Genomic DNA, 26,288 nt, shown 5'->3' on the forward strand with positions numbered 1-26,288 from the left:
CGCTCTGTTGCTGCTGCTGTTTGTGCGTTGCCATACTCTGTGTGTGCTACTGGCTGGCTGGCTGGTTGATAGGCTACCTGTCATCTCTTCTCCTTTTCTTCTCTTCTCTCCTCTTCATGAAGAAGAGAAAGAAGAAGCAGAGTGTACGACACGCCAACAGACAGTGTGTGAATTTAACACTACATTGTTGGCGTGTCGTAGTCTTTTACTTCATCATCATCGCCTTCGTTGTTGCTGTTGCCACTGTTCCTCTTGTTTTACGGCAGTTGTACAAGATGTGTATTACAGGTGGCATTTGTTGTTACTATAAAAAAAACTCTTTCCTATAGGTAGCTGATGATGTACGAGTATATGTAGCTCTGTCTGTTTGCCTTTCACTCAGCCAGAGTAATTCTAACCAGATAATGATCATTACTCGCGATGAGTTAAGAATATTGGCCTCCTTTGTGGGTTGCGCTTCGCAATAATGAAGTTGATGTTGACGAAGATGTTTGCATTTTCGAGGTTTTTGTTTTGCTCCATCCATTCGTCATTGGGACGGACATAATGTTTGTATACCAAAATTGTGAAATACATAATTTTGTTATGGAATGAATACACAAATATTGGATGACATTCCGTTAAAGATAATCAGAGCGACCACAGGATGTCGAGACATTAATGAAAGTTGTAAAATTGTGAATTTGGAATTTTTTATGGGCTGTGAAGTGACATTTGTTTGAGTTGAGATAAAAAAAAATTGTAATTGCATTGGGTATAATTTTCCAAAAAATGTGTTCATTTTTTATATTTTTTTTCTCAGGAAGTCTTTGACCTAAATTGACTTGGTCAGTTTTTTCGATAATTTGTGATTTTTGGCATCGATTTGATTTTTATATTAACAAATTGAATGTGGTCTAGCACCGTCTTGATTTACTGTGATATTTATTTTTAGCATTTTCAAAACAGATGTTTAAAATTAACCTTGGCACCACCCACAGACATGAGCATATGTGAAAAATGCAGTGAACTGCTGTTGAGTCAAATATTCAGGAAATTTGATGGTTTCGGATATTCAAGAAGAAAAAAAATAATAAGATTATTTTTAAAATTTTTAACATAAAATCAAAAATTTAATACAAATATCTATGAGACTGTATCAATTAGACGTAGTACCAAATAATTTTTTATAGGTTAGGTTAGGTTTAGAGAATGCGCCTAAATACACCTTTGATATAGACTCTGCTGTCTAAAACTGCTTCCTAAAATGGCCTCACATTTAAAAGCTATATGGACGCTATATTGAATATTTCCATCTTTTCAGTATATCTTTGAAGACCCCTTCGTCTGTCGGCTCGTCTTATCTTCAGCTCTTCTTGAGAAAGGATTTTTTAACCTCCGTTTTTCTATAAATAACTCTTGAATTTAGCTGACAGCTGGACCTAAATTCCTCTTAGACTTTTTACTAGCCTTCTAGACTTTTTACTAGCCTCCTAGACTAATCATCATGGCTTCATGGAACCTTCAAACCCATCTGTTATTCCGATCTGCTATATGGGAACTCACTTCCTTGGATATCTTGATTCTAAAGGCTTTCTGGTCATTTTTTAAATATAAAAAATTCCTGGTCTGAATGACTCTCCCTCAAGATTCCCGGTCGTGGCCTAGAAATTATTTCTATAACAACTCCTCATTGCGCCAGCCACTTGTCCTAAATAGAACTCAGAGATAAAGATTTCTCCGAAAATACACTCCGGTCTGATGTGGCCATGACTGCTCTCATATAGCGACCTTAGTAGAGTTTGGTTTTTAGCAAGGACCCCTGACACATCCAGATTCTTTATTATTCCATATACCATATGCCTCTATAAGGACTTCCTGGTATGTTTAGCTCACTTATAGAACTTCTTTTTCCAGTAAGCTTGTTTTTAAGGTCTAACCTCCTCTCTAATGGCCCCTGGCCTCCATAGTCTAGCTCCCCAAATGGGACTCCTTGTCCTTGTATGCTTGCCTTTAAGGACTATCTGCCCTGGCCAGATTCAACTCTGCACAATCGTCTCCCTGCTCTATAATGGTCTTTCTGCTCCCTGGCCGGCTTCTTTCCGACTTTTTGGCTAGCTCCGTTTTAAGACCTCTCTATCTTTCCTCTAATGTAACAATTCTTCCAGCTGTTGCCGTTAATATACCACAGCTAGCAGACAATTCTGGTCAGGCTATCTCCTCAATAAGGACTCTCTGGCATGGCAAGCTCGCGTTAAAGCACTACATTGCTGCTTTTCTTCATACCTCCATGAACAATTCCTTAAGGGACTTCCTTGTTTGGTTCCAGGACTGGCTACAATAGATTTAGCTGGCTTAGGCTTCCCAGATGCCCTCAGCTAGTTAGCCTATAAAATAGGATCTTCATCTGCAATTGACAAGCTAGCCTACATTATAAGCTCTCGAGTTATCATCGATAAGACTTCCTATAAAATAAGGCTCTCCAGCTGCCCTCGGCCTGCTAGCATATATGTCCTCTGCCAGCTAGTCCATGAAATAGGTTCTCCAGGTCTCCTCGGCCACCTAGTCTACAAAATAGGCTCTTCAGCGGTTCTCGGCCAGCTAGCCTATTTAATAAGGCTCTCAGCTGACCGGGATGGCATGTCTCCAATGGATCCACCAGCTTAATTCTGGCCCGTCCTCCTATAAAATAGATATCCCACCGGTAATCGCCAGCTCGATGTCACAAGTCTCCCTCATAAACCTGGTGAAAATAGCTTCCCAATCTACATAAAATAAACTCTATGGCCTGCCTTGACCAGCTCACCCATAATCGAAAGTCTGACCACGTCCTTTGAGGTTTCCCTTTCCTATTCCTCGATAAATTAAACCTGTGCTGCCAGCTCTCTTTCAAAGACTGTATCGCTTTTATATCGTCTAATTTCGAAATCTTCTTAGCCCAGCAGCATAATAAGCTTATGAGCCACTCTCCTCTAACTCGTCTATAAAAATCACATGGACTTCCAACTCTTCCGTTTTGAGCCCATCGCTCTAAGCTCGTAAATAAAAACTAATTTGACCGCAGTACTTCTTCTCATTTGACCTCAGTACTTTTTTGGCCTGCCAGTTCGCATATAAAGCCACTTTGGCTACGGCTTCTCCAAAAAGTTTTTCATCTCCCTCAGCTCGTCTATAAAGAACCCTTGGATTCTAGGTCTTTAATAAAACTTCCAGATTTCTACTCACCTACCATGATATCTTTCTTTATTCCTTTTTTTTGGGAAAATTTCATCCCTGTTCCCACTTCTACCCCATATACCTTTGTTCAGCATAAAATCCTTTTTAGGACTAATTTGTTCGTTCTCTAAAGCCTCCTCCCCTCCCCCAAAAAGTTACCAATAAAACTTTGCTTCTTAATTTTCAATTTAATTTTATTTCCTTCATTTACGAGCCACAACAATGTGCTGAAAATGTTTCACTTACCTTCCCAATTGCGTCTGTCAAGATATGAGGAGCAACGTTAAGGGATTTGTGACCTAAACCCTTAACCTTCAAACAAAAATAACATTCATCAGCATTTTTTTTTCTTTCGTTTTAGGAAAACGAATACAAATTTTGACAGGTTTTGTAAAAAAAAAAAACAATTCTTTTGAGAGATTCAAGATAAGCGCTTGCGCTTTGGGGACATGTTGCCAAAGGATAATAGGGGGATACATGTTGCATGGAGTTTGGCAACATTGTGTTGCCATAATGTTGCAAATCCGTTCTCACAATTCTCCACTCTGTGTGTAGACTTTGTTATGTTGCAAACAATGTTATTGTTGCCCCCCAAATGATGTTCGCAACATTCTCTCCCGCAATGCCTCATTATTTGCGTGCGGCAGCAACAATTTGCTTTGCCATTTCGCATTCTCCTCTAGATAGGCTGTATCTTTTCAGCCCCACCGAACTTTGTTTTCATTTTGTGTGCTTTTGCTTTTTATTGTTGTTGATGTTGTTCTTGTTTTTTCGGCCATGTTCTCTTATAGTTTATCATCTCATCCATTATTTGTTGGCCAACTGCCAGATAGTGTCGCTTTGCGGTCTTTTGTCAATTTTTTCGCTGTGTTTTTTCAGAAAATTTATTTAGCGTGTGTGTGTGTGTGTGTGAAGGCGAAAAAAAGATTGAAACACACACACACACAATGGGTAGCCTGCCATACGTATTCCAAAACAAAAAAAAGGGGGGAAAACACATTTTCACTTCGATTTTCATTGAAAATTGGTTGTTCGACCAAAGCTATGTCAGAGATATTGTCGTTTGCCTGATGACTGACGCTGTGGGCCATGCAGAAGATCTCTACGCTCGGATCGTAGCGGAAAGCGTGAACTAAAAATACACCCTGAACATGAAATCATTTTTTCAAATTATTTGAGAAAATCTCTTGCTCTTCTTCTGCCCTCGGTGTGTGAGTTGCTTCCAACTTCAGGCATAGTTCTCGTTTTTTTTAATTTTGGCTCTTTAGCCATAGCACCACAACATTTTATAGTGTCATCCCAAACTTTAGGTTGTTGGCTAAAAATGGAATATTTTTTTGGGTCATAAATATGCAACTTTTCTAAATATTTAGAAAAATTGCTGAAAGTAGTTGGCGGCGGAAAAAATAAACAAATTGTTGCAGTTGGGTGGGGTTTGTTTCACACATAAATTTGTGAAAACTGTGTTGATGGCCGGCCAGCCAACAAACCTCCATGCAGCAGGGGATGCGGTGCATTGCCATGCCTGAATTTATGTCTTTTTCTTCGCTGTTTTTCTTCTTTCATTTTTTTTTTGTATTTTTTCCTTTTACGTCAACATATGGTTTCTGTATTTGAACTTGAAAAGTGCTTCTTAATTAGTCATCAATATTTTCAAAGTTGTTGGCCGGAAAAATGGGTGGCGGAGGAGCGACCTTAAAAAGAAACCATCGGTTGAAAATTGTTTTCCCAAGAAGGTCAATGTTGATATGTTATGCTTTTCTTTATGAAGGGATGTGGTTTTGTAAAAAAAAAAAACAAAGGGTGGATGTTAATGGAATACAACGAGACAATGGACGCCACGTTAAGAGGGTCATTGCACAAAGCGGATAATTTTTAAACATTATGGATAACAAATTTAATTAGTGGCAAAAATTGCTGGATAATTGAGGGGGTAGCGATAGGGGGTATTAAAAGTAAACATTTGGTGGGCTGATACATAATTAGGTATTTGGATAATCGGAAAGAACAAAAAAAAAAAAAAATAAAAAAACTTGGAATGTTTCAGACGGTTTGTAGACAGATACACACCAGATATAGGCCCTGGGGGCTCGAACCCCCTCCAAAACATTTTTTTCCTGTTCTATTTTATTATACCCTCCACCTTGGAAAGGAGGGTATATTAACTTTGTCATTCCGTTTGTAACATCCCTAAATATTCGTTTTAGACCCCATAAAGTATATATATTCATAATCAGCATAAAATTCTAAGTCGATTTAACGATGTCCGTCTGTCTGTCTGTCCGTCTGTCTGTCTGTCTGTCCGTCTGTCTGTCTGTTGAAATCACGATACAGCCCACATTATTTGACGTAGAGCTCCAAAATTTAGCAGAGCTATTTGCATTGTATCTAGGATGGTTGGTATTGAAAATGAGATATATCGGTCCACGTTCTGGTATAGTCCCCATATAACGGTACCTCCCGATATTCGGTGTTTTGATGATTTATGCCACATTTTTTCACGGATTTGTCTTAAAATTGGTATTTGTAGGTCATAGCGGGTCCCTGAGCGTGTGGCAAAACATTGCATGTATAGGTCCACGTTGTGGTATAGCCCCCATATAAAGGTACCTCCCGATATTTAGTATTTTAGTTTTTTTACCACATTTTTTCACGGATTTGTCTGAAAATCGGTATTTGTTGGTCATTATGGGTTCCAGCTCCGGTGGCGAAACATTGTAATTATAGGTCCACGTTTTGGTATAGCCCCCATATAACGGTACCTCCCGATATTCGGTAATTTGATGATTTTTGCCACATTTTTTCAGGGATTTGTTCGAAAATTGGTATTTGTTGGTCATAATTGGTTCCAGCTTCGGTGGCGAAACATTGCATGCATGGGTCCATGATTTGATATAGCCCCCATATAACGGTACCTCCCGATATTCGGTATTTTGATGGTTTTTGCCACATTTTTTCACGGATTTGTCTGAAAATCGGTATTTGTTGGTCATAATGGGTTCCAGCTCCGGTGGCGAAACATTGTAATTATAGGACCACGTTTTGGTATAGCCCCCATATAACGGTACCTCCCCATAATCGGCATTTTAATGGTTTTTGCCACATTTCTTCTAATGTTTCTTTTACCCTAAGGTGGAGGGTATTAAAAGTTTGGCCCGGCCGAACTTAATGTTTTTTTACTTGTTTTATTTTATTTAAATATTTATTTATTTATTTATTTTTTTTTGCTAGTTGGACCGAATTGGAAATTGTATCCTATTTTTGGCAAAGTATAGGAAAGAAAAGCATCCTATGTCCATTTTCGTGGCTTGATCTAAGTTTGATACATATTGTTCGATGTCTGAAATTTGTAAAACATTGGATACCTAATGTGAGGTATATCATTTTTTTTTTTGTGTAAATTTTGAGTGATTTTTCTGAGGGGGAAGGTGAAGATGTTGCAGGTCTTTGAATTTCATCGTGCTCACCAGCTAACTAAGAAGATAGGAGGGATCAGAAGAATCGACTTAAAATATACTGCAGACAAGCCCAAAGCTTCGCGGGTTCATTGAATTGTAAATTTTTTTAAAATATCTTAATAAAAAAACAGATTCAGTCCAAAGAGCTAAGTGTTCTCCAGCCGTTGTTCAGAATCGTTATTACCACAAGTTAATCTTTGACATATTTCATTTTTCTTTCTTCGAAACTTCGAAAGAAGGGGAAAAAGAAGATAAGAGGAGAAAAGACGTCCAAGACGGAATTTTGAACTCAATTTGAGATTGATTGTGCTCTCCCGGGTTCGGAAAAATCGATTTCAAATATAGTGAAACGGATTCAATCCAAAGAGAAAGGGGATCTCCAGTCATTATTCATTTCCCTTATTGCCATAAGTTAATTATTGACATAATCAAATTTCCTTTTTGAGGATGAAATATTAATTAATTATCTTAATTTAGTCCAAGTTTTCAAAATTATAATTCCCTGCTCTTTAAATACTTGCTGGACTGCTAGGTTTCTAGGTTTCCAGCTTATATGTAAAGGCGTCTAGGGTTTTCAACTCGTTTATTGTGATTCCTTGGCCTTATCTCCCCAGCTCATTTGTAGATTTTTCCACACTTAACCTGGGCAGCTCGTCTACAAATATTCCCAGGACTGACCTGATCAGCTGGTCTGTAGAGACTTCTTATGCTCAGCTCGTCTCCCAGGTCTGGCATGATTAGCTCGTCAATATGGATTCCCAGGCTTGACCATACCAGCTCGTCTATAAAGATTTTTAGATCAGACCTGACCAGCTCACCTATATGGATCACAGGCTTAATCGGTCCACCTCGTCTACATATTCTCCCAGGCCTGTCCTCATCAGCTGGTCTGTAAAAGCTTGATATGCTCAGCTCGTCTATAGATAATTCCAGATATAATCTTGCTAGCTCGTCCTCTATAGATACGCCAAAGCCTGACATGGATAAATACTCACAGGTCCTGCTTGAAAAGCCCGAGTATGTGGATTCCCAGGCTTGACCAGCTCAGCACAACTTCAAGGCCTTAGCTGACTAGTAAGTTCATAAAGAATCCCTGGCCCGCCAAGTCTTCCACAAAGTAGATTCTCCTGACCTGATCTTAACAGCTTATCTCCCTGTCTAAAATGTAAGGCTATTTTTTAAAGACTTCATGACGAATATGGCACAGCTAAATCTTCCATAGAGACCGTTTTTAAATACTCCTAGGTCTGGCACGACTAGCTCGTCTATATAGACTCCTAGGCTTAACCGTACCAACTCGCCTATATAGATCCCATACTAAGAATATATTTTACAGATGTCGAAGTCGATGTAGTGGAATTTTCAAAGGAACTTTTTTCAAAGAATCGTGTTTCTTAAGGACTTCCTCGCTCATAGAGACTATCTGGCCCACCAATTCGTCTATAAAGAATTTTTGACTCGGCAGCATGTCCTTGACCTGGTGGTAAGATTTTTTACAAATATTTTTCAATGATTAGGTGGCCAAAATTCGTAGACTTTTAAAAGGACTTTCCGGCCAAGAAGCATGATTGTTTTTAAAAACATTTTTCAAGGATGTTTAGGTCAAAAATCCAGAATTTTTTTGAGCCACAATTCGTGGACTTTTTAAAAATAGTCCATTTTCCTACATTTGTCAAAAATATTTTATGAATAAATTGAGATTTCTAAAATTTCATAAAATCTCAGCTATGTAAAGGGTGATATTTTTAAACATTTCCGTTACTAGTTTAGTCTCTAGTTTCGTTACTAGACCGCGGCTAGGATTTTGGTGAACTTTAAAATCCCTAATAGCTTGGAAACTCCAATGATTGGGGATCAATTTTTATATGAAGCTATTTCGAAAACTGGCCCTACATTGAACATTGAACTTATATCAAAGTATAAAAGGATTTTGAGAAAATCCTTCATCCAAGGATAATGCAAATTAGAGTTCGAAAATCATTAGGTACCCCAATATGGCTACTAACGATAAAAACGGCCCAATATATACAAATTCTATACCAAACGTGGTGGGACTAAAATATTTCCTATGCAAAAAAAGCAAAGCTTCGTCGTCAAAATTGTGGGTCTATTTGGGATTTTCTCATCAGAAAAATATTTGTTATAGTTTTCCAAAAATTTCGAAATTTAGCTTTTAATATATTACCATCAATGAAAATGTCCGACTGTTTTATATGCTTGTTTTTTGGGACCGCACATTGATAATTCATATTTCAAGATTTTATGCCATGATATTTGGCTCCACATGAGCCCGAATACCTAGAGCAATATTATTTTTTTTTTTTTATTTAAATATTTTGGATTCAATACATTTTCAATAATACACAATGCCTGTGAAAATATAAATTTATTATTGATATTATTATTATTATTATTATTATTATTATTATTATTATTATTATTATTATTATTATTATTATTATTATTATATAATTTCCCGATTCATAAATTAATTTTCCATTTAAAAATTAACAAATGTCACCCAAAGACCTTAGAAACGTATTTTCAATTTCAAATTTCATCTATTCCAATGTTTTTTCTTTAGAAAAAACTTTTTCCTTCTTGAAGAAAACCGAAATCGAAAAAATTGTGTCATAGACTTTACGTCATCTCCGGATTCCCAAAAATAACATAATTTCAAAACTAACACACATTTTTGTACAGAAATTTAGAATATCAGGCAAACTATAGAGACAAATAAATGCAAAAACAGAAAAAAAACTAAAAACACATAAGACAATAACAATAATATTAATATCTCATTTTCAAAACACATACTATGGTGCTTGCTATGTGGGGGCGCTGCCGACCACATACAGACGCTCATAGGCAACGAAAGGAAAATGTTGCCGTAATTTACTTGTGTTGACCAAAAGAAACCCCTTCAATTGAATGTCTAAAAAGTCTCCACCGGAAAAAAGAGACCGGCTAAAAGAAATAAAAGCAACACATGATTGTTGTCGTCCCCAACAAAAACTCAAAAGAGAGCGAGAGTCTGGCAACATGTTGCCAGCCATACGTTCACAAGTTGCTATAATGTCAAGGTGTACAAAGGATATCGAAAGAAGTTCTTCAATTAGGCTTGTTTTGCCAAGGAATATATTTTGTCATTCATCTTTGATACAATTATCCTGAGTTTTTTTATTATTGATAGCAGATTTTGATATTTTCTAAGTTATTCTTTAGGACCACAAATGTTGCAAATTGTGTCTCAACATGTTTCTGTGTTTTGTCATTCTATGCCTTTTGGCCATATTTATGTTGACTGACATTTGTTGTTGCCTGTTTGCTTGATGGCTAGCCTGCCTGCCTGTTGGTGGTGTCTTTGCCAATGAGAGTGAGTGTGTGTGTGCCTGCGTGCGAGTGCCTGTGTGTGGTTTCGTGTGAGTATTTTGGCCAAATGTCGTCTCCTGGCTTATGACTGTCTGCCAGCCAACCAGCCAGCTAGCCAAGCAACATCACCAGCCGTACAACAAATTTCAGTTTCATTTCAAACGTTGTGCCGTGTTGTCGTTCCACGACGCGTGTACGTCTTTTTCCGTTAACGAATCTGTAAGTTTCGCACCCGAAAGCGGCAAAAATATTAACGTCAACCAGAAAAATATATTCAAACGTAACGTGAAAATCTAATTTTACGAAAAAGCAAGAAAATGAAACACCAATCACAAATTTTTAAATAAAAGGAATATATGTGAAAAACAACAACAATTCCAAAGAAGAAAAATATTAAAATAAAAATTTTGAAAAAATATTGTTGACAACTTAAAGAAAAAAAAGAAAATTATTAAATTCGTATAAAATTCTCAATGTGCAAAAGTAAGAGCAAGATGAAAACGAAAATGTAAAAAAATAAATATACATTTAATTAAAAAATATATATTTAAAAAAAAAATACTATGAAATTTTGAAAGAAAAACAAGAAACAACAACTAAGTGTCATAAATATTGTGATTAATTTAATTAGTGCAAAATATATATGGAAAATATTCAAAATGAAAAACCCAACACTAAAATGATATGGAAAAAATCAAAATGGAAATCCAACACAAAATGTATATGGAAATATTTAAAATGTTTCTCAAACTGAAAAGCGAAACAAAACATATTTAAAAAGAAATAATCATTCGTCGATCCTATTGTCAATTGGAAATATTTGTTTTAATTTATGAGGAAACTCAACGAATTTGAAATTCAAAGAATGGTTTTTTCCATATTCCGAATTTCTTAAATATGAAAAAGGTCCTAACTGGGATTTTTTTGAAAATATAATTAAAATAACTTCTAGGCTTTGAAAACCTTGTGGTGTTTGTTACCTAAGGCCAATTAACTAAAAATATTCAACGGTCTTAGGAGAAAATTTACGGAAATTCCTATTTTAGGGCTTTTTAAGCAAAATAAAGTCATAAAGCATCAGCTGTTTTAGAACCTCGGAGTGTAAGGTCCCAAAGGCGAAATAGCAAAAACTATAAAAATTGTATTTTTAGTAAAAATGGATACTGAAACCTTCAATTTTGCGAATACTAAAAATAAAAACATGATTTCTCTAAAACTTCCACTGGTTAAAAAATTAGAAAGAACGACCCCAGAGAAAATAGCATCTCACACGAACGTTAGGTTTTGTAGGAGTTTGGATACATCGCTGAATATTTGCATTATTGGCGAACCTTGGTCTCAAGGGCTAGAAATAGAGAAATGCCGTTTTGGGGGTATATACAAAGAATCCCCTATTTTGGGATACTCAAGAAAATACAACTTGATTCCTCTAAAACTTGATTCACGAGGCTTGAAAAAGCTTATTTCTGGCCGACTAGGAACCTTTTTGGGCTTTTAGTCTGGAAGTGGAAACTGCTCTCAAATTAGAAAGATTGAGCGATTTTGCTTAAAAAATGGTGCAGCATAGATCCCTAATGAAGTGAAAATTGGTTCTACCACAAACGTTTGTGCTTTATAGGAGTTTTGACTTCTGGTCTATAGGTTTTTGTAGATGTGGACTATAAACTCAATATATATCCTAAATTTGACAAGTTTCTGGCTTAATATGGGACCTACAACTAACACAATGTGTGTGTTTAATGGGGTATTTCTCATGTAGCTATTGTATGGAAAATATACCATAACTTCCATGTTCACCAAGAGGACAGCGATTAGTTAATACCCCCATAAGTCCAAACACGCTCTATGGTTTGAAGGTTGGCAAAAAAGTTGCAAAAATTTAAGGAAATCTTTGAATATTACCCTGCGGGATTTTGGTCCATTCCCGGCGAAGCGCTTTCATGAGGTAATCGACACTTTGATATTTTTTAGTGCCAACTTTGCTTTCTAAAATACTCCAGAAACAATAGTCCAAGGGATTGGTATCCGGATATTTTGGTGTCCATTTTGCGCTGGAAATGAAGTGAAATAACTCATTTTGTAACCATTCTTGGGTGGTGCGTGCTGAGAGCGATGGTGCTGAGTCCTGTTGGAATGTCAAAGGTCTGGGGCCAAAATATTTGCGTGCCCAAGGCTTTAATACAGCCTCCAGAATATTTTCTCGATAATATTCGGCATTTATTCTGATGCCACGGTCGACAACAATGATTTTTGGTACTTTTCCTTATTTTTTTCCTTTTTTGTTTTTGAATTTTTGCCAGATCCAAATTTGAAGCGGAGGTTCTCAAGGGCCGATTACATTTGAAGACGAAATTTTTCAAAGGAGTTTTGTATCTCAAATTCTGAATTTTCTCAATTCTTTAGAGCTATAATCGTCGATTTTTTAGAAAATTTGTTTAAGAATTTTTTCCGAAGTGGTACTGAGAATTTCTATAGTTTTTTCTATGATCATTTCGTGAATTTTCAAAATCCATAACTAAAAACATTCTACAAAGGATCTCCATAATTAATATCATAGAGTAATACAGGGAAAACCTAGGTTTCGGCAAGAGACACCAATCCTTATCAACTCCCTTGCATTTTGTGTGAGATGTTCTCCCCAGGAGTTATTTTAAAATAAATAAAAATATTGTTGTTTTTTTTTAATAAAAAAAAACAACAATAATGTGATTAAGTCTAACTATTGTGGAGCAACAAAATATTCGAATTTATTGGATTTTAAAAATTAGAATGGTGTTACATTCCTAGGCTTTTGAAGGTTATTTTTACACATTCTTTTTTAAATAAATAGTTACAATATTGTCAGGCTTGTATATCAGTATTGCTGAATTCATAAAATAAAATTAAAAGAAATTTGTTAATTGTAAAAGAATGGCTATATTTTCCAAGGACTGCTGCATAAAAGTCTATTCACCTATTGTCATGAGATTTCATAAAATTCTTTTCTGGAATATTTCTTGAAATTAAAAAAAATATTTTAAGTTTCCCTGCATTCTTATTATATATAGAATTGCTAAATTTTTAATTCATTAACCAAAAATTATTTTTAAATTTTATTTATTTTAATTTTATAATTTCTTCAAACAAAACCTTTTTCAAAAAAAAAAATATTTTTTCAAAAATGATTTTTTTATTTAAAATTAATAACAAAATAACAAAATAGTGATGCAAACAAAAATTTATTTGCAAAATCTCAAATATGAAAAAAAATATTTTTAAATTTTATTTATTTTAATTTATTTAAATAAGACATTTAAAAAAATAGTTTTCCAAAAATTATTTGTTTTATTTAAAATCAATTAGAATAATTTCCACATTTTCCTTTGAAATATCAACAAAACAGTGATGCAAACAAAAAATTTTATTTTGAAAATCTCAAATATAGATATTAACAAATAAAATCCATGTGCGTGTGTGAGTGTTCGACTCAAAAAGAAATCAGCGAAAATGCTAATATAATCAAAATATCTCTAGATATACACATATGAAATGCTTCTTGATACACATAGATATACAACCAAAAAAGTCAAATATGACTAAATGTTTAAAAAATGTAAAATACAAAATTTTACAAAAAAAAAAAAAACATTTTCAGCGTCAAGGAAGATAATCATGATGATGATGCTAATGATTGTGACTGTATATATTTTGTCAAAAGCAGAAAAAATCAATCGACACAAAGCGCGTTGACTACAAAAAAAATAGAGAAAAAAAAACAAATATTACAAAATCTATTTAAAAATAGACAACGGAATGGCAACACAATTTTGTGATTTAAAAAAAAATATATGGTTGAAAAAAAAAATTAAGAAACCAAAAAATTGGAACATTAGGCCTCTAGGTGGTTTGGCCTATAAAAAAAAATAAAGAAAAATATGTGTCGTCGAGAGGAAAATTTCTGGCATAATATTTTTAAATATTTAATGAAATGTGAATTTTTAAAAACACATTTTTTTATTGTATTTATTTATTTATTTATTATTATTATTATTTTGAAACTAAAAAATTCTAATTTTTGAATTTTACCATTTTGTCGAAATTTTTAAATTTTAAATGCCATTCGGATGTGGTCATATTTCGCAGCCATTAAATTGTTTTGTTTTTGGCCAAAACTAAAGCAAACCGCTTTTTTAATTGTTCGTTCTCTGCACAAAAATAATAATCATTGCTAACGAAATGGAAAAAATTATCACCACAATTTTAAAATGTTTTTTTCTTCGATATTTTTTTTTTTTGGTTTTTCCAAAAAAAATTCTGTATTTTTCGTTGAACAATTATTGTTATTGACGTCTGCTGCACATATGTGAGTTTCATGTAGCCAGTGTGTGTGTGTTTTTACTGGCCATATTTTAAATAATATTCCTTTCACATATTTTAGTTGAGGAGACGATTTAAATCATTGAATAGTGTGAAAAGATTCAGAACATATAGACTGATTTAAACCCTCTTCTCCATTTTCAAAGGCAAAATACAGGGTGAGATAAAAAAAGACTGCAACAAAGTCAAACGCCATAATTTTTACATTTTTTTTTCATTTTTTTTTTTTTTAATGAAAGCGAAAAATGTCGGAAATAGCATCAAATTTTAGAATAAGTTTGAATTTTTTCGAATTGGTCACCTTTGGCACGAATTATAGCCTTCAAACGGCCAATGAAACCGTCACACGCTGCCCGAATGTTGCTCTGCGATATTTTGGCAAATTCCCGGCGAAGCGCTTGCTTGAAGTGATCGACACTTTGGTATTTTTTAGTGCCAACCTTGCTTTCCAAAATACTCCAGACACAATAGTCCAACGGATTGGAATCCAAAGATTTTGGTGGCCAGTATGCGCTGGAAATGAAGCGAGGAACCTCATTTTCTAACAATTCTTGGGTGGCGCGTGCTGAGTGCGATGGTGCTGATTCCTGTTGGAATGTCGAAGGTCTGCGGCCAAAATGTTTGCGTGCCCAAGGCTTTAATACATCCTCCAGAATATTTTCGCGATAATATTCGGCATATATTCTGGTGCCACGGTCGATTCATACGAGCGGAGAGCGACCATCGGCTGTTATGGCGGCCCACACCAACACCATGGCCGGTGTTTGAGTTCTGATGGTCAACCGAAGGTGCACATTTTCAGCTGACCTCTGTGGCAAGTAAACACGATCATTTTGAGTTCTGGTGGCCAACCGATTTCGGCTAAAATGTTTCCGTACCCAAAGCTTTAATACACCCTCCAGAATATTTTCGCAATAATATTCGGCATTTATTCTGATGTCACGGTCGATTAATACGAGCGGAGAGCGACCAGTGGCTGTTATGGCAGCCCACACCATCACCATGGCCGGCCGGCGTTTGAGTTCTGGTGCACATTTTCAGCTGACCTCTTTTGCAAGTATACACGAACGGATCATTTTGTTTGTTTACAATCTGCTGGTCGGCGAATGTTTTCTCATCGGAGAAAACCAAATTCGGCAGTTCACCACTTTCGGCCAAGCAAAGCAACTCTTTAGCTTTTTTGAGTCAATTTTCTTTCTGTTGCGGTGTAAGTTTTTGCCCTTTTTGGAATTTCAATGGCTTTACCCCGAACCCAATTTTTTAATATTTGCCGAATGGAATATTGCGATATGTCCGAACCATTTCTGCTGATGTTGCTGTTTTTTTCGTTCACTTCCTTGACGTCGGGCTACGCTACCAGTATCGCGGCAACTAGCGATGATACGGGACACAAAAGACTTATTCACATTCAAATGCTGGAGCGCTCTAACGATAGCCACTTGCGGTTTTCCAGCCAAATATAAAGAAATCAAACTATCACGCTTGGATTCCATCACGAATAACTTTTTTTCTGGAAAATTCTCATCAAAATGCTTTTGTACGCTTGCAAAGAATATAATGAGTTGTCACTGGGATAATTTTAACAGCTGTCGGAGGAGTGGCTTAGACATGACAGCAGTCTGAAATTGGTTGCAGTTTTTTCCTCTCACTCTGTACATTTCATATTTATTTTTTCCATATGTTTTGTATCTCCATAAACCAACGAAAAATTTAAATATTGCCGCATCTGCAATTCCAAATTCAGCCGACCCATGTATACATCAAATGTGAGAATTACTTTTGATTTTGGCGATTTATTCAAAACAATTTCCATGAATTTTTGGATGGCAATTGTTCCTCTCCTCACTCTCTCTCTCTCTCTGTCCACCCACCATACATTTGAGTTCGCTGTGTTATTATACATAACAAAACGCTAAACATACACGATAAATTTGCTCATTGCACTCACTCACACACCAACACACACACAGCAGACAGGTCCACCAAAAAACCCAGACAATGGCAAAATCTCTGCAATCATAAATATACCATGGATTTTCCGTATCCGGCTCAATTGTCAGTGGTGTATCAAATCAAATATTGAATTTTTATTTCTCTCTTTTCTGAATTGGCAATGCAATTATGTTCAAACGATTTTCATATACAACTATACATAGATAAATGTAGAAAACAAAAAATACAAAAATTGTGAAAAATAACAAATTTTTGTGAAAAGTTAAAATAAAAATATTGGGAAAAAAATTTCAAAACTAAATGAATACATAAATACAGACAGTTCTAAACTAAGAAAAAAAAAGAAAAACATGGAGAGCATCAAAACTGACAGCCAGCCAAATAAACTTTAATGAAAATTCATACAAATCAACCTGGTTTAAATGGCATAAATTATACCTGCACACACACACACACATGTATGGATATATGTCTCATCTAATAGCCTTTGGACAAAACCGACATATATGTATTTATTATATATATAAATATTTTTTAATATAAACAAACATTTAAATTTTCATTATAAAGTGCTGAGATAATAAAATTATATCAATTTTTTTTACTTCCACTATTAATTTTTTAAAACTTCAGACATAGACAAATATATTTTGGCAGTGCCATTAGAATATTTGAAAACTTAATTGACGATTATGAATTTATTATTGCTCGAATATTTGAAATGATAATGAAATCAAGTGAAAATATTAGACATAGTTTTTTTTTTAATTGAGGAAATATTTATTTTAAACGTTAATGGATTGGAATATTATTATAACACAGACGTAAAAGGATTCGAAGGACTACAAATTTCCAAAAAAAATAAGACTTGTAATTTAAAAAAATTTAAAAAAAAATTGAAATTATTTTTTTTTCTTTTTGGATAATTCAGTTTTAAAAAAACTGAAATTGTTAAAATTAAGAAAAATTTTTTTGAAAAAAATTCGAGATTTTTTTTTGAAAATCCAGAATTTTTTGTTAATTTTTTTAAGAATTCAGTATTTTTTTTATTATAAAATTAATAAATTTTTTACTAAATTTTAATTCATTATTTTTTCAAGAATCTAAACAAATTTTTTTAAAATTCAGAATCTTTTTTACGATTTCGAAATTTTTATACCCTCCAACATAGTAAGAAGATTCCATTTGTAAAACCTCGAAATATACATTTTAGACCCTACAAAGTATAAATATAGTTAATCAGCATAAAATTTTATGTCGATTTAACGATGTCCGTTCGTCTATCCGCCTGTGGAAATCACTCTAGCTTCCGAACGAATTTAAGTAGATTGATAAAATTTTACTCAAATGTGTGTTATGTCTGCTGGACTCTCAGCATTGAAAATGGGCCATGTCGGTCCACGTTTTGGTATAGCCCCCATACAATGGTACCTCCCTATTTTCGGTATTTTGGTGATTTAAGCGACATTATTCACCGCAAATATTTCAAATTCGGTACTTGAAGTTCGTAATGAATACTACAGCCTGTGACAGCAAATTGTCTGTGCAGGTCTACGTCTTCGTATAGCCCCGATATAACGGTACCTCTTTTTTTCGTTATTTTGGTGATTTAAGCGACATTATTCACCTCAATGGTCTCAAATTTGGTATTTGAAGTTCGTAATGGGTACTACAGCCTATGACAGAAAAGTGTCTGTGCAGGTCCACGTCTTCGTACAGCCCCCATATAACGGTACCTCCCGATGTTCGGTATTTTGATGATTTTAGCGACTTTATTCACCGCAATTGTTTTAGATTTGGTATCTAAAGTTCGTAATGAATACTACAGCCTAAGAGGAAAAATTTTCTGTGCAGGTCTTCGTATAGCCCCCATTTAAAGGTTTCTCCCGATATTCGGTATTTTGATGATTTTAGCGACAGTATTCACCGGAATTGTTTCAAATTTGATATTTGAAGTTCGAAATGGGTACTAAAACCTATGGCAGAAAATTGTCTGTACATGTCCACGTCTTTGTATAGCCCCCATACAACGGTACCTCCCGATATTCGGTATTTTGATGATTTTAGCTACATTATTTACCGAAGTTTTTTATTCAAATTTTGCATTTTAATATTGTAATGACTTATGACAAAAGTCGCCTATGCAGGTCCACGTCGTCGTATAGACCCTAATATAGCGGCTACATTCGGTATTTTTAAGATTTTAACAGAATTTTTTAAAGATTTTATCTATTTATTTATTTATTTATTTTTTTTTTTTTTTTTTTTTTGAAAATTGCCAAAATCATTCCAAATGTTGGAGGGTATTCAAAGATCGGCCCGGCCGAGCTTACAGTTATTTTTTTATTTGTAATTTTAAAAACACAAGAATTTTACTCTCATAGGCCTTTTAAAAAAATGTTCCCTTAAAATCCACATGCATAGCTCTCATAGATCTTTAAAAATATTTTTTACAAATCGTTGATAAACATTTTCAAATCCACCACAAAAGTTTCAATAATCCACACAATTTCTTTAACTTCCGTAGCCCTTAAAAACTCTGTTAAAAAACTTATGAGTTTGATATTCTTTCAGAAATATGTCCGAAAACTCAATAAACTTAGCTTCCATAGTTCTACAAGAATACTCATTAAAAACCCCAAAAAATTATCGGATTGAGGAGCGATTCTGGTCTTCTATAAATAGTACATAAAATCTACCAAGGGCGCCGATTTTTTTCCAATAAAAAATATATAAAACAAACAAATTACAAATTTCTATTATAAATTCGATTCTCTTCCTAATTTTTTTTTAATTCACAGTTTTATCCTCTATAGTCCTCCAAGTGTAGCCTCTAAAAAATCACTTAATCAGGTTCAATAGTCTTCCAAAGAAATGAGATAGTCTTTTACAAATATTGTATTCCACCGATGAAAAATTATTTATTTATTATTTATTTTCTAATGCATTTTAAAAAATGTTGAATGGGATAATTTTCTGCCTTCAAAATAATATTTTATTGTTATACCAAGCTTATCACTCTGTAGGTCCTGCTCAGGAAAAATTCTTAACTGAGAATTCTTTCCATTCCTACCAAAAAAATTTTAATTCATAATTTTCATTATTTTCTCAATTTTTCGTTATTTCTCTTTCCTTCAAAAAAAAATCATTTTCTTCTGAACAATTATTCTACGAACGTTGTTCTTGATTCCGCTGCTTACACAATTTTTATCTGGCATTTATGTTATTTAATTCCATTGGCAAATCCATGTAAATTTGCCCATTTGTCATTATCATTATGTGGAACGTTTTACGTTTTCTCAGGGCATGACTTTTGTTTACGTTTAGTTTTTTTTCTTCTCCTCTCCATTTTTTTTTTGTTGTTGTTTACTTAAAATGTTGTCAGGATGTTGAAGATGATTTTCAAAGGAATCACCAAAACGAGAAATCTTAACAATTTTCCATTTACGTTCCATTACCATATACGTCAACACATACACAACAACAACACACTCACACCGAGACACAGCCATACACTAATCTTGAATGCCTAACATGCCGTCGTCGTTTTAGCTGGGAAATTAAGCTCCAGTGTTGCTCCTGGTTGACTGCCAGTCGGAAAAGTAGGAATCATAAGGTATTTAAAAAAGAGGGAATGTAATCGTCTGGAATAAAGTGTGTGTAGGAGTTGCAAAGAAAGAAAAAAAAAAAACAACGAGAACTCTGCAACATGACGAAGCGTGAGAGGGGAGGGGGCGTTAAATGATGCCTCCATCCGGCATTAAATGTTATGTATTTTTGTGTATGTATAAGTGTGTGTATTAGCTGTACTTGTATTTGTTGATTAGCGAAGCGTGTAATTTGCAATTTGAATTTGTTTTCTGTTTTGGCTTTCTTTGCGTGTATTTGTGTGTGAGTGTGTGTGTTTGTACGTCTACAAATAACATTGGCTTAGCCACACACAATTTTTTTGGCGGTTACAGCCGAAAAATGCTCACCAAGGATTGCCGAAGAAGAAGAAGAGCATATTTAAAATTCTAAACAAATATCAAACATTATTTAAATTTCACTAACATATGTTTATATGGGCTGTTACTGTTTTTTTTTTTTTTTCGACTTCTTTCTTCCGCGTTTTGTGAGAACTTATTTGTCTTGTTCCCTTCACCTAGCCAGGTCCTTGTTTTGGTAGAATAATTGAAAAAGAGGGGTGTTTTTTTCTTCTGGTTGTTGTTATTTTTTTTTTAAGTTAATGCAGTCTAGCGTAACGCTTTGTCATAATGACAGATGGTGGCTGGCAGCCGCACATTTTATTTTTCAAAACTGAATTTAAGTGCTGCTGCAGATAATGCCCAGAGTTTGACCACAAGTTACCAGAACAGGTTGCTGGTTTCCTTACCCCCACACCTGCCAGCCAGGCAGCCATTATGCCCTAGTCTGGCACATTTGCTTACGCCAAAGTTTTTCTCCTTCCTCCACAAAATTTTGTTTTTTAAGGGTGGAAGTTGATGTTTGGTTGTCCAACTAAATAGTTTAGAACAGTTGTTATTGTTTTGTTGTTGGCTAATATTACCTGTTCTGGCAGTGCCAGTGGTGGTGGTGGCTATTTAAGGAATTTCCGTTAAAAATTTAATTATGCATTCATTTTTTATAAACTCAAGACATTCCATACTAGTTGCCACGAATGACTCTATTGAGTAACCGTTAAAAAAAGTTTTACTTGCAATTTTGAAATAACAAAAAAATAATTTCATGAAGTGGTTGAAACAATTTTTTTTCCATATTTTATTAATATTTTCCAAGTAATTTTTGTAAATTATTTTGAAGTCATGTAGTCGAAAAAGAAAAAACTTTGTAATTTTTGATAAGGGATTTAAGGGCACCCATATTAGCTAGAGTTGGTTATGGACAAAAAACTGCAACCAACTTCAGACTGCAGTAACTTCTAAGCCACTCATCCGACAGATATAATAAATACAGGGTAAGATGAAAAAACTGCAACCAAATTCAGACTGCTGTCATTTCTACGCCACTCGGCCGACAGCTGCTAAAATTTTTAAAGTGACAACTCATTATATTGTTTACAAGCGCTCAAAAGCATTTTGGTAAGAATTTTCCAGAAAAAAAGTTATTCGTGATGGAATTCAAGCGTGATAGTGTGATTTCTTTCTGACATTTGAAAGGAAAACCACAAGTGGCTATCGTTAGAGCACTCCAGCATTTTATTGTGAATAAATCTTTTGTGTCTCGTACCATCGGTTGTTACCTTGATATTTGTAGCGTAGCCCTACGTCAAGGAAGTGGGTGGAAGAAAACAGCAACATCAGCAGAAATGCTGCGAAAAGTAAAGAAGCGACTTGATCGAAACCCGCGTCGCAGTGACCGAAAAAATGGCTCGTTAGCTGAACATATCGCAATATTCCATTTTGACAAATATTGAAAAATGAGCTCGGGGTAAAGCCATTGAAATTTCAAAAAGAGCAAGAACTTACACCGCAGCGGAAAGAAAATAGACTCAAAAGAGCTAAAGAGTTGCTTCGCTTGACCGAAGGTGGTGAACTGCCGAATTTGGTTTTCTCCGATGAGAAAACATTCGTTGTGCAGCAGTTTGTAAACAAACAAAATGATCCGCTCGTGTTTACTTGCCAAAGAGGTCAACTAAAAATTTGCACCTTCAGTTGGCCACCAGAACATAAGCGCCGGCCATGGTGATGGTGTGGGCGGCCATAGTAGCCGAAGGTCGCTCTTCGCTCACATTAATCGACCGAGGCATTAGAATAAATGCCAAATATTATTGCGAAAATATTCTGGAGGGTGTATAAAAGCCTTGGGCAGGCAAACATTTTGGCCGCAGACCTTGGACATTCCAAGAGGACTCAGCACAATCGCACTCAGCACGTGCCACCCAAGAATGGTTACAAAATGAGGTTCCTCTCTTCATTTCCAGTGCACAATGGCCACCAAAATCTCCGGATACCAATCCGTAGGACTATTGTGTCTGAAGAATTTTTGGAAAGCAAGATTGGCACTAAAAAATACCAAAGTGTCGATCACCTCAAACAAGCGCTTCGCCGGGAATGAGCCAAAATGCCGCAGAGCAACATTTGGGCAGCGTGTGACTGTTTCATTTGCCGTTTGAAGGCCATAATTCGTGCCAAAGGTGACCGATTCGCACAAATCTAAACTTTTTCTAAAAATTGGAGCTATTTCCGGAATTTTTTTTCTTTCATTCATTAAAATTAAAAAAAAATGTAAAATTATGGCGTTTGACTATGTTGCAGTTTTTTTTATCTCACCCTGTTTATTTTTGGTATTTTTTTCAAAGAATCGTTTGTTAATGAAAATGGTTAATTTATTGCAAATTTTTAGACGGATTCATTCTCAACATAGAAATATTCCCTAGGAACTGAAGATATTAAATTATTTCACATTTTCCAGAGAAACAATGCTCCATTGTGTAGGCAGTATTTAAAACCACACACTTGAATTTTAGACATAATTTTTGGAAGATCATGGAGCGGTAACAGAAATCTCTCTCGAAAAAATTGTTGGGGGGGGGGGGTTTACACCTTACCAAAAATTAGATTTTTAAGCTGAACTGCCTAAAAATATGCCACATTTTACAATTTTTTAGTAGGCCCGGGCCGCCAACGTGGATACCTCGGAGTTAAGGGGTATATATTGCACATATTATTTATTGGCTACTTTTTATATTTTCAAGGAGGGTCTAGAAGTCCTAATGTGAGTTTTGAACAATTTTGTTTGCAAGGATCTATAATTATATGTTTGTTTGGCTTTTTCTTGTGGATCTAAAAAAAATTCCTTAATAATTAATATTTTGTAAACATTGACTTATCTTTAGGCTGTACTTCCTATCTCTTGGAAATGTTGTTATTATTTATTTAATTTAAATTGAATTCCAAGGAATTTCTAAAATTTTTGCAAAATTAACTTTCCCAGAAAAATCCTTTTTTCTGGCTAAAAACCGACTCTAAATGTATTTAAAAATACCTTTGGAGAAATTAATTGAAAACAAAGTTTCTGTTTACGGTTTCAAATAAAAATTCGAATTAAAATACCACAGCCAAAGTGTATAAAAAAATTTTTCCCATGCTGCAATTTTTCCATCGGATGTGCAAAACTTCCCAAATGGATTTACATTAACAAGGCAATTTCCAAGATATGCTGGCATTTGTTAAAGAAAAATGTAAGTATTTTTTGTTGTTTCTTTTTTTTCGCTCTTTTAATAATAACACTTAACATTTGTTTTATAATTGTTTTTCATAAGATTTTTTTTCTGTTTCAAATGCAAGAGAAAATTTTTCATTAGCAAAAAAAAACTTGAAATCTCGGAGGAAAAAAAGGGCCTAAGGGCAAAATGCCTTTGTTTTGCTCTCTAACGGCTTTTGTATTTCTCATAATTATATAAATATTAATGGATTGTTTTTTTCGCCATAAAATTTTACAAACCTTTTCTTGGCAAGTATTTTCCCTTAAAAAAATAAAAAAAAAACTTAAAATAAAGCAAGAAGCAACGGAATGACATAAACAATTGTTGATTGTTGTTGAATCGCAAGGAGAAGGCAGAAGGGAGGTTTACATTTTTTTCCCACAATAAATCTAAGAAAAATAAGAAAATAAAAAACGGCCAACAAAAGAGATGATAAAAATATGATAATTTTATTTAGCGGCAGGGGGGCGACTCTGTCCACCTTTTTCAGTTGGGGGAGAAAACGAGAGCTGGATCACAAAAACGAAAACAGAAACACAAAGAATTGCCGGACAGGCCAAACAAAAAGCACAAAAGTGGATAAAAAATCATGTTAAATGTTCAAATTGGCTTAGACATAAGAAACTTAGAGGAGATTCGGAGTAAGTTGATTTGTTATAAAGGTGGAAGAGTGATGAACCCAATGGCATCAGCAACTGACTTTTATGAAATTTTCTGCAACTTTCGTTTTTTCCCCCAAAAACAAACTGGGCACTGGCCAAATTCATTGTTTGTCTGGCAGGTTTTTTTTTTTTTTGGAGAGGGGGGGGGGTGAATTTGGTTCTTTGTATTTTCTTCTCAATTCTGTTCAAGTAACCTTGGTGATATTTGTCCAAAGGCAGGCGGGAGAACAAACCAACTTGGGCACCAGATTCTTATTAAGTTTTCTTCTCCCCCATGGGCTCTCTCTCCCCCTCTCTTCCATTCCCACACAGCGAATGGCAATGGCATTTCATTTACAGGTGTTTGTGTTTTGTACTTTCAAATTTATTGTTTATCTTTTGTGTTCATTCTTTGTTTTATGATTTCTTTCTGTTTTTTGGTGGGGAGGCTCCCACTGCTTCCATTAATTTGGAGGGGGCCTTATGACAACATTACGCAAAGACAAAGTTTATCTAATATATTTCTTTGAATTCACAATGCAATGATTTTTTTATTTTCTTGATTTTGTAAAGGAATCAAAAATGAAAAGATAACATCCTTTATAACAATGGCTAAGGCGATTTCCTTTTTCCAGCCTGGCTGGCTGTTTTGTTTTGTGATGGGTAAATGGAAAACAAAATACTTGCTTTTTTCGAGATTTCATTGTATAATAGAATGTATTTTGTGATTGCCAGGATATGTTTTCCTTTTTTTGTTTTTGGCAGTTTATTCAAAGGATTTTTTTTTGTTTCTTAGAAGGCCATGGTAATGAAATGATAACAGGCTTCGTTTTTTTCCTCATATTGTAAGGCATTGAAATATCTCTCTCTGAGAAAAAACCCCATGAAACCTAAAAGTATGCAATATTTTTTATCATAACAATATTGTAAGCAATCTTGCAGGAAGAAGGAAAATGCCTATTGAAACAAAAGAGTTCTCTTCGTGTGCCAAATCATTAACTGTAATAAAGAAAAACAAACACATTCTCCCAAAGCCATTTGGAACAATATCCTGCCACAGGGAGATTATCCTTGAACACAAAACAATAATGCCATGCTTAAGAAGAAATCCTTAAACAAAAAACCCAACTCGAAAACAAACAAAGTAATGGAAATAGAATATTAAGCCATATCGTAAACATTAAAATTAATATGCTTTTGCCTGTGAAGGACACCTTTAAGATTAGGACTTTATTTGTTGTAGACCTTGTCACATAAAATATATATACTTATGGGGTATAATGAAAAAATCAAACAATGAAAATGACAAAAGCACCTTACAAAAACCCAAACGGAAGTCTATAAATATTTTATCAAAAGCTCCGAAATTTTGAAATAAAATCCGTGGAACAAATTTTACAGAGTGCCATCTAGACCCTATATTCATATATTGCAGAGAATATTTTAAAATATTGAAGATGAGGAAGATTATATTCTGGTTTGTTGTAATTGTTGCAATAATATCTTTTCCCAACTATGTTTTTAAGTTTAATTTCGGAAAAAGAGACTACATTTCAAACATTACAGAGTGTCATCTACATATTGTATTCATATATTGGATCGCTGTAAGTCTGATATGAAGATGGCGCCTCTTTTCTAGTTTCATAAAAATTCTCCATTAATGTGGGGTTTAAGAGATTTTTTTTTTTCTGTAGTCGTAACTGATGGCAGCACTTGTGCCACTTTTGCTGGCTATAACCTCGTATTTAAATTCCAAAGCTATTTTACAAAATTTACAAAGTATCATCTATATTCATATATTGAATATGAGGAAGATTATATTCTGGTTTCATGTAATTGTTTTAATATCATTTTCCATGGATGTTTTTAACTTTAATATTAAACAGTTTTCGCTATTTCATAGCTCGCAAAAAAAGCGACCTTTTAGACATTACAAAGTGCCATCTATATATTGTATTCATATATTAGATAGAATCGCTGTAAGTCTGACATAAAAATCGCGCCTCTTTTCTGGTTTCAGGGAAAATTTTTCTTTAGTGTTGTTGGTTGGTAGCACTTTTGCCACTTTTACTGGCTATAACCTCGTATTTTATTTCCAAGGCTATT

The 26,288-nt window shown here is 34.5% G+C and overlaps 1 protein-coding gene across 7 annotated transcripts in view; it reads left to right on the top strand.

Annotated features, from left to right (window-relative positions):
• Positions 1 to 26,288, top strand: part of LOC101901103 (B-cell receptor CD22) — a 533,140-nt gene that overhangs the window by 277,732 nt on the left and 229,120 nt on the right. For 4 of the 7 annotated variants that reach the window (XR_009342470.1, XR_009342471.1, XM_059123998.1 and 1 more), the window contains exon 1: positions 10,160 to 10,508. The exons of 1 other annotated variant lie outside the window; for it this stretch is intronic. The gene's annotated coding sequence lies outside the window, so the exon portion shown is untranslated. Of the gene's footprint in view, positions 1 to 10,106; positions 10,509 to 26,288 lie in introns of those variants that run through there. 2 more of the 7 variants (XM_059123996.1, XM_059123995.1) reach the window with 2 other exon arrangements.

The sequence above is a fragment of the Musca domestica genome, unplaced genomic scaffold (genome assembly GCF_030504385.1).
Source record: "Musca domestica strain aabys unplaced genomic scaffold, Musca_domestica.polishedcontigs.V.1.1 27, whole genome shotgun sequence".
NCBI classification, from domain to species: domain Eukaryota; kingdom Metazoa; phylum Arthropoda; class Insecta; order Diptera; family Muscidae; genus Musca; species Musca domestica.